This window comes from Lampetra planeri, chromosome 57 (assembly GCF_965212315.1).
Source record: "Lampetra planeri chromosome 57, kcLamPlan1.2.h2, whole genome shotgun sequence".
Lineage (NCBI taxonomy): Eukaryota > Metazoa > Chordata > Hyperoartia > Petromyzontiformes > Petromyzontidae > Lampetra > Lampetra planeri.
In genome coordinates, this window is record NC_136163.1 from 3669019 (window position 1) to 3677421 (window position 8403).

Here is an 8403-nt window from a genome sequence, read left to right on the forward strand (position 1 = left end):
CCACACGACCCCGCTGCCATACTACCCGTCCCAGACACGACCCTTTCCGCGTTGCAACGATAGCGTCGACCGAGACAGCCAACAACTGTCCGGCCGCGCAATGATCGGGCGACGGCGGCGACGACGACAGCGACGACGAGACAAGTCCACTCCCAGAACCGACAGCCAGGAGCCCTCGCTCACCCCTGCTTTTATTCCCCTCAGCGCGGCTTGGCTCCGCCCTAGCCGCGCCTCTCTTCTCGAACCCTCTAGAGCAGCGGTCCCCAACCTTTTTGGTACCAGGGACCAGTTTCGTGGAAGGCAATTTTTTCACGGACCGGGGTGGGGGGGGGGGTTCATCATTGGGTCTTCCCCCCTTTTCAAAGAAGCTCTCCAGCGACGTTTGTTTTTACTCATTGTGGCTACTAGGGGTTAGCAGCTTGTGTTTGTGTGTTACTCATTGTGGCTACTAGGGGTTAGCAGCTTGTGTTTGTGTGTTACTCATTGTGGCTACTAGGGGTTAGCAGCTTGTGTTTGTGTGTTACTCATTGTGGCTACTAGGGGTTAGCAGCTTGTGTTTGTGTGTTACTCATTGTGGCTACTAGGGGTTAGAGCTTGTGTTTGTGTGTTACTCATTGTGGCTACTAGGGGTTAGCAGCTTGTGTTTGTGTGTTACTCATTGTGGCTACTAGGGGTTAGAGCTTGTGTTTGTGTGTTACTCATTGTGGCTACTAGGGGTTAGCAGCTTGTGTTTGTGTGTTACTCATTGTGGCTACTAGGGGTTAGCAGCTTGTGTTTGTGTGTTACTCATTGTGGCTACTAGGGGTTAGCAGCTCGTGTTTGTGTGTTACTCATTGTGGCTACTAGGGGTTAGCAGCTTGTGTTTGTGTGTTACTCATTGTGGCTACTAGGGGTTAGCAGCTTGTGTTTGTGTGTTACTCATTGTGGCTACTAGGGGTTAGCAGCTTGTGTTTGTGTGTTACTCATCGTGGCTACTAGGGGTTAGCAGCTCGTGTTTGTGTGTTACTCATTGTGGCTACTAGGGGTTAGCAGCTTGTGTTTGTGTGTTACTCATTGTGGCTACTAGGGGTTAGCAGCTTGTGTTTGTGTGTTACTCATTGTGGCTACTAGGGGTTAGCAGCTCGTGTTTGTGTGTTACTCATTGTGGCTACTAGGGGTTAGCAGCTTGTGTTTGTGTGTTACTCATTGTGGCTACTAGGGGTTAGCAGCTCGTGTGCTTACCAAAACTGCGACTGAGACAAGTACGTAGTGCGGGAAAGAGGCGCGGACGGAAGTGGTAAATAAAATAATGGGGGCGGGCCACGCGCGAACTAAACTAAGTGTCGGATTCTGACTTCTCATGAGGAGCGTGCAACCCTAGATCCCTCGCATGCGCAGTTTGCATAGTGCCGTTCGCGCTCCTATGAGAATCTCATGCCGCCGCTGATCTGACAGGAGGCGGAGCTCAGACGGTAATGCGTGCGATGGGGAGCGGCTTTCAATACAGATGATGAAGCTTCATCTGTCAATACAGAAGCTTCATCATCTGTCAATACAGATGATGAAGCTTTATCTGTCAATACAGATGATGAAGCTTCATCTGTATTGACAGATGATGAAGCTTTATCTGTCAATACAGATGATGAAGCTTCATCATCATCTGTCAATACAGATGATGAAGCTTCATCATCATCTGTCAATACAGATGATGAAGCTTCATCATCATCTGTCAATACAGATGATGAAGCTTCATCTGTCAATACAGAAGCTTCATCTGTCAATACAGATGATGAAGCTTCATCTGTCAATACAGAAGCTTCATCTGTCAATACAGATGATGAAGCTTCATCGTCTGTCAATACAGATGATGAAGCTTCATCTGTCAATACAGATGATGAAGCTTCGCTCGCTCACCAACTGCTCTCACCTCCTGCTGTGCAGCCCGGTTCCTAACAGGCCACGGACCGGTACCAGGCCACGGCCCGGGGGTTGGGGACCCCTGCTCTAGAAGGTTCCAGGGGCTTCCACACGAGGTCTATCATGACCATTGCCCCAGTTCCTCCACCCTTCCGGCACACACATCCGTGTATATGCTCAGCGGCGTGTGCGCTAAGTGCCCACCTGCAGTTGCTGCTGCTGTCCAACAGTCAGCGCTATGTCATTACATCACCCCCTCCATTAAAAATACAGCCGTCCCGGCTGTTAACACAGCAGCAGCAACCGGCTGCAGGCAAGGAACCAAGGAACCTAAACGACAAAAAACCCCAAAATCCCTCACAATCCCGTTACAATCGCAACATCTCCCGCATCAATAACACGTTCCACTGCTCCACAGTGCCCCCGATAACAACCCAGTACTTACTTACATGGCGTCGTGAACCGGTGACTCCCTCACAGCCCCCCCATCCACGAATCGGCGACCCCCCATACACACCGGCATCCCTGAATTCACTAATCGGCGACTCTCTCACAGCCCCCCATCCGCAAATCGGCGAACCCGCTAACACACACGTGGCACCTAGTCTCAAAAGGTGTTAGACCAAGGCACGCCAAAAGGCACCGTTTGAGACTAGGCTCCAAAGAAAGCTGTTTCCGGTGTGGACCAATCAGTTTCAACGACAATGCCATATATTATCACTGGTCAATAGACTTTTTCTGGCATAAGGTATTCCAACGGTTTTAATGTAATTTTGGGGTGCTGATTCCAAATCTGGCCTATCACATCAGGTTTTTGAGATATAAAATATTGCATTTTCAATAAAAGTTGCAGAAGAAAAATATTAAATAAATGTGGATGTGTACATAAAATGATATTATAAACACACTATCCTAAAAATACAGCACCATATTTTAACACTAAAGCAGTCACTGACTCGCAACAACTTGCAATCATAAGTGACAGAGTTAATTTCGGGAAAAATCAATGAAAATCGGGTATGCCGATAGCATAAAAATGAGATGTGATAGAGCAAATCTGAGATCAGATTTGGAATCAGCACCCTGAAATTAGTCTAAAACAGCTGCAAAAGTCCAGGCCAGAAAAACATGGATTTTTTTTGTTGACCAGTGAATTATCAGTGTGTTTTTTGTTTGCATTCTGACCACAAGTATTGTGGTTAATGCAGACGTGATTCCTTCTAAAAAGGTTTCAGTTTTGTGTTTTAACATCTTAACACAGCTGTTTTGTTGCCAGAAAAAAGGGGAAAACCTATTCTCATATTTTAGTACTGACAAAGGAGGTCCCATGATGTAACATTGTAATTGTTTATTCTTTAAATTAACATATTTTTTTTTTACATATGATCACTATTTACATTTATATTCATCTTCTTTCAGATGACATTTTTAAAAACTCGATCGAGAACCCTGAATTAATTGAGGCGACAAAACATTAATAATTGATGAATGGTCAAATATTACACCTGCGAATCTGAATTTAATGTGGTCCTTAATTCATTTCAAAAGACAATTCACGGATGCATGATTTAATGTTTAAGATGGAAGCCAATTTGAACATTTGTTAAAAAAAATGTAATAACCATTTCTGATGTGTTGAAACAAATATAATAACCCGATGTGTCGTGCCTTTCAGGACACTCTGTATGGGTTTAAAGTTCTACACGGCCCTGGCCTACAGCCTAGTGGTATGTTAAGGTAGAACAGTTTAAAATGTACCTATCATTTTGTTAATTGTTGCGACACGTTTGAGTTCGTTTCGGTAACATAATTAAACATTTGCAATCACCACCGATCACCGTTGAAAAAGAATAAATTGTGTGTGTTTGTAAGAGACAGCTTATACTGATGTAAGACTTTAAAATAAAATGAATAAAAATTAGTTCCCATACCGGGAATTGAACCCGGGCCGCCTGGGTGAAAACCAGGAATCCTAACCACTAGACCATATGGGAAGGTGACAGCCTCAGTACATTAAAGCCTTACATAGCCACCGTTGTCTATCCAATTCGCGTGGTTGCACGGATACGATTATTTTGTAAAAAAATACAATTGTTAAAACGGCCACGATTGAATGTGCCAGATGTCGTTGAGATATACGTTAATAAACGTGTACGTTTACAAACGTGTATATATAAATGTAAAAAAAAATGATTGGCGATGCTGTTGCTGATTTGGTAATGGGGCACACGCAGAATTAATGAATAATTTGAAATAACTAAACGCACTCGTCACTACGCGGCCTTCAAAGAAAACGATAGAGGAATGGCGACGTTTCGGGCAAGAGCCTCTCTTCGTGCACATGCGAGAAATGCTGAAAAGAAATGCCAATGCCCAACCACGTCGCCTATATGATACACACACATATTTTTTCATTTAAGGTTACAGTGATATGCAGTTGTTGTATAGAGTGACCATTTATGGGGCGGTATTTTGCGAGTGCGTACGTGGCAGTTTCCGTAGTGTAGTGGTTATCACGTTCGCCTCACACGCGAAAGGTCCCCGGTTCGAAACCGGGCGGAAACATATTTTGATTTTATTTTATTTTACATTTACCTAAACATTTTTAAAACCTGTTTTTAAAAATCTTTTCCGACAAACCAAAATTTAAATATACGTGTATCACATTATCTTTGAAGCGTTTATCTTTTTCTCAACTAAACCGTCTTGCGATTGGCTTCATATACGACACCGGTCCCTCAGCTGAGCATCTGGGGGGTATAGCTCAGTGGTAGAGCATTTGACTGCAGATCAAGAGGTCCCCGGTTCAAATCCGAGTGCCCCCTCTATTTTATTTTTTTAAATTCCCTCATCCCAAATTAAATACTGCTAACGAATCTCCTTCGATGATAACCGCGCGCGCGGCACTCAACGTAACGCAATGTTGACGTAGCGATGTTACACATTCCTTAATGGGTCTTATTCTCAGGAAATGTCAGCTCAGAAGACGGGGACGTGCTTACACGGATCTTACGATAGAGGGCAGAGCAGCACTGCTTGTGTGAAATCTTCACTTAAAGCTTTCGTGACTGCAGGAATTAATACTGGTAGGAATCACCACCTGGTTACACCAGCCCACAGGGGATTATTGTGTCCGTCCGTCCGTCGTGCATCCAAAAATGGGATGGGTGGGGCTGGGTGGAGAGGGGAGGGTGGGGAGGGGCTGGGTGGGGAGGGTGGGGAAGGGCTGGGTGGGGAAGGTAGGGACGGGCTGGGTGGGGAGGGTGGGTATGGGGCTGGGTGGGGAAGGTGGGGAAGGTGGGGAGGGGCTGGGTGGGGAAGTTGGGGAGGGGCTGGGTGGGGAGGGGCTGGGTGGGGAGGGTGGGTATGGGGCTGGGTGGGGAAGGTGGGAAGGGTGGGGAGGGGCTGGATGGGGAAGGTGGGGAGGGGCTGGGTGGGGAGGGGCTGGGTGGGGAGGGTGGGGCTGGGAGGGGTGGGGCTGGGCGGGGAGGGGAGGGGCTGGTCACCCCGTGGTGCCCTTATAAAACTCAACGTTTAACCTACTCACGCCGGCTTGTGCCCGCCCTCACAGTCGGGCATATTTGCGGAATACACCACGCCGCCGTTGACCCTGCCCATTGACCGAGCAACCCAACGTTCCTACCAGCTCCCTCCGCAGGAATTCATATTATTTGGGTCTTTCGGTAAAGTCACGTGGATAGGTTCAAAGAAAAGGACGAAAAAAATAACAAAAAAACCGACGTTTCGATCACAACAAAAGCGATTTCCTCCTGATGACGATCGCTTGTGTTGTGATCGAACGGTCGTCGTTTTTTGTTGTTATTTTTTGTTATTTTCTTTGAACCCATCCACGTGACTTTACCGGCTTGTGTACAACAACCATTCAGTGCTGGGCTTCCCCTAGATCGACTCAGCCTCAAATTAGTGCCAGGAGAGACAAATGCACTTGCCCCAAAAAGTCTGTTGAAGCTCTACGGGGGATCTTTGCCTTGGTCACAATAAAGGGGCCGTCCATATATGACGTCACGCGATTGTGGATTATTTTTGACCACCCCCCTCGTCACAAGGCGTCACCAAAAGTCAGACCCCCCTCAAATATGACGTCATAAAGCTCTGCCCCCCCCTCCCCGTGACGTCACATCAAATGCGCAACTTTAAATAAATATAGACAACACGTTCTACTTTATTAAATAGACGTTTTAATAAATGTTTTCTCCTACAACATCAGAGTGCAGCGCCACATTAAATACGCACTACAATGACAATAGTTTAAAGCGATTTGAAGCATGTTTTTTTTTTGGGGGGGGGGGGGGCAGAGCTTTGTGACGTCATATTTGAGGGGGGGGGGGGTCTGACTTTTTGTGACGCCGTGTGACGAGGGGGGGGGGTCAAAAATCGTCCAAAATCGCGTGACGTCATTTATGGACGGCCCCTTTGTTGTGACCAAGACAAAGACCCCCCGTAGAGCTTCAACAGACTTTTTGGGGCAAGTGCCTTTGTCTCTCCTGGTACTAATTTGAGGCTGAGTCGACCTAGGGGAGGCCCAGCACCGAATGGTTGTTATCGTTTGTGGCGAGGTCGCTTCCGATAAAAGAGCCCCACATCGTTCAGGGGGCCTTTGCCTGCTAACATGAAAATGGTTTAGTTTACATTTAAATAATATCCAATTCATTATTGAGGTTTGCTGGGTTTTTTTCCACCGCATTTTAACGGAAACTCGCTCAGAATCGACACGGTAATGCCACCTTTTCCGTCTCATTGTGCTCTCAGTTTATTATTATACAAAAGTAAAACTATTTAATTGATTGATGATGCAATCTGCCCTCCCACAATCCCCTTTCACCCTTTGGGAAAGGGTGAAAAAGAAACCGATGAACCCTTTCCACACCGCACACACAACACGTGGGGGTCACGGGCGGTGTTAGTGACTAGGGTAGTGTTAGTGTGTGAGGAGCTCACAAATCCTTGAAAGATCTGGGCAAAGTCCCATCGGTGAGCTTCTCCGGCAGACAAGGCTGCGTTGGCTGGATCATGTAGCCCGCATGCCCAGCCACCGCATGCCTAAACAGCTTTTGTTCGGCCGGATCGAGGGGGCTAAACGGGCGCGGTACGTGCTAGAGAAGAGATGGAGTGATGTGGTACAGGAGGATGTGAAGCTGAGTGGACTTGCCGATGACTGGTACCAGCGGTGTCAAGATCGGCCTCTGTGGAGGAGGCTCGTGAAGGACGCTACTGGGCAGTTGGAGGCAGTCGCCCTCCAACAACAACGGATGGCGGAGGAGCGACGCTCACAACAACGAGCGGAGTGCCGGGTGGCTAAAGCACAACAAGTTGGCACAGTAGGGGGCACAGGTGGTGCATCAGCCAGTCATCTCGGTCATCTCAGTCAGTCGACCCGTGGCACTTGGGTCTGCCCCGTGACCTCCTGCCAGCGGGCGTTCGACACTTCACGTGGCCTCAAGGTGCACATGGCCTGGCACAAGCGTCGTGGTGACGTCACCGCCACTTAGTGGCGAATGGCGGTTGTTGTTGTTAGTGACTAGGGTGGTGTTAGTATTATGTCAATGTTTGGGTTTTTTCTGTGCCATTGGAAACGTGGAATTTCCACCACTGGTTCCGAGGCCAAGCACAGCGATGAGTGAGATTGCGCATTTCATCACTGGGGTCTCTATGACTCAAACTAAAAACCTCAATTTTCATATTTGTATTATGAATGTGAATCACAGATATAGATGCACATTAAGAGGCTTTAAAAAAATAATAACATCCTTACCTCGGGAAATTGGTTTAATATCAATTTGCGATATTTTTCGCGGACACGTTTCAAATATTTTCACATTATCGTTGTCTTTCGCCGCGAGGTGTAATGGCTCTGAAGTTAAATCATGCGTTAAACACCCGGCGCTGCTTATGCAGTACCGTGGCTTTGCATGATCCCATTTCTGTTTGATAGAACGATCAATTCCCCGCAGTGCGTGGGAAACAGCGTGTATTGCGTGCGCTTGCATGTGTCGTAAACATCGCCACTGGGGAGACAAAGGCGGCCGGGCACGGTGCTGGCCGCTCACCCCCTTTGTGCCAACCTTCATAGGTGCTCGCTAACAGCACTTGCCCCAACAGGCTGTTAAGGCTATACGGGGGATCCTTGTCTTTTGTGTGAGTGCGTTGATTGTTTGTGGGGAGCGGTGGCGCAGCGGTTGCCGCGCTTTTGCTGTGAAAACACCAGTGACGTTATTTCCACCGGTACCGGGCCTCCCCTAGGTCGACTCGGCCTCAAATGAGCACCCGGTGTGGTTTTTAAGCATCGCCACTGGGGAGACAAAGGCGGTCGGGCGTGGTGGTGGCAAACCCACCTCATCGTTTACCGTTCCGGCCTTCAAAGGTGCTCGCGCACAGCGCTTGCCATGACATTATGTTAAAGTTCTACTGGGGGGGGGGGGGGTGGGTCTTTGTCTTCGTGCGGTGGAGCAATCACAGTGCGGAAGAGGCAACGCTGGTGGTGGCGCC

General features: G+C 47.9%; 3 non-coding genes across 3 annotated transcripts; 2 read left to right on the plus strand and 1 right to left on the minus strand.

Annotated features, from left to right (window-relative positions):
• Positions 1–3818: 3818 nt before the first annotated feature.
• Positions 3819–3890, minus strand: TRNAE-UUC (transfer RNA glutamic acid (anticodon UUC)). The gene has a single exon. It is a non-coding gene; the product is annotated as a tRNA-Glu (tRNA).
• A 498-nt stretch (positions 3891–4388) lies between these two features.
• Positions 4389–4461, plus strand: TRNAV-CAC (transfer RNA valine (anticodon CAC)). Its single transcript has one exon. It is a non-coding gene; the product is annotated as a tRNA-Val (tRNA).
• Positions 4462–4649: 188 nt separating this feature from the next.
• Positions 4650–4721, plus strand: TRNAC-GCA (transfer RNA cysteine (anticodon GCA)). The gene has a single exon. It is a non-coding gene; the product is annotated as a tRNA-Cys (tRNA).
• The last annotated feature ends 3682 nt before the right edge of the window (positions 4722–8403 follow it).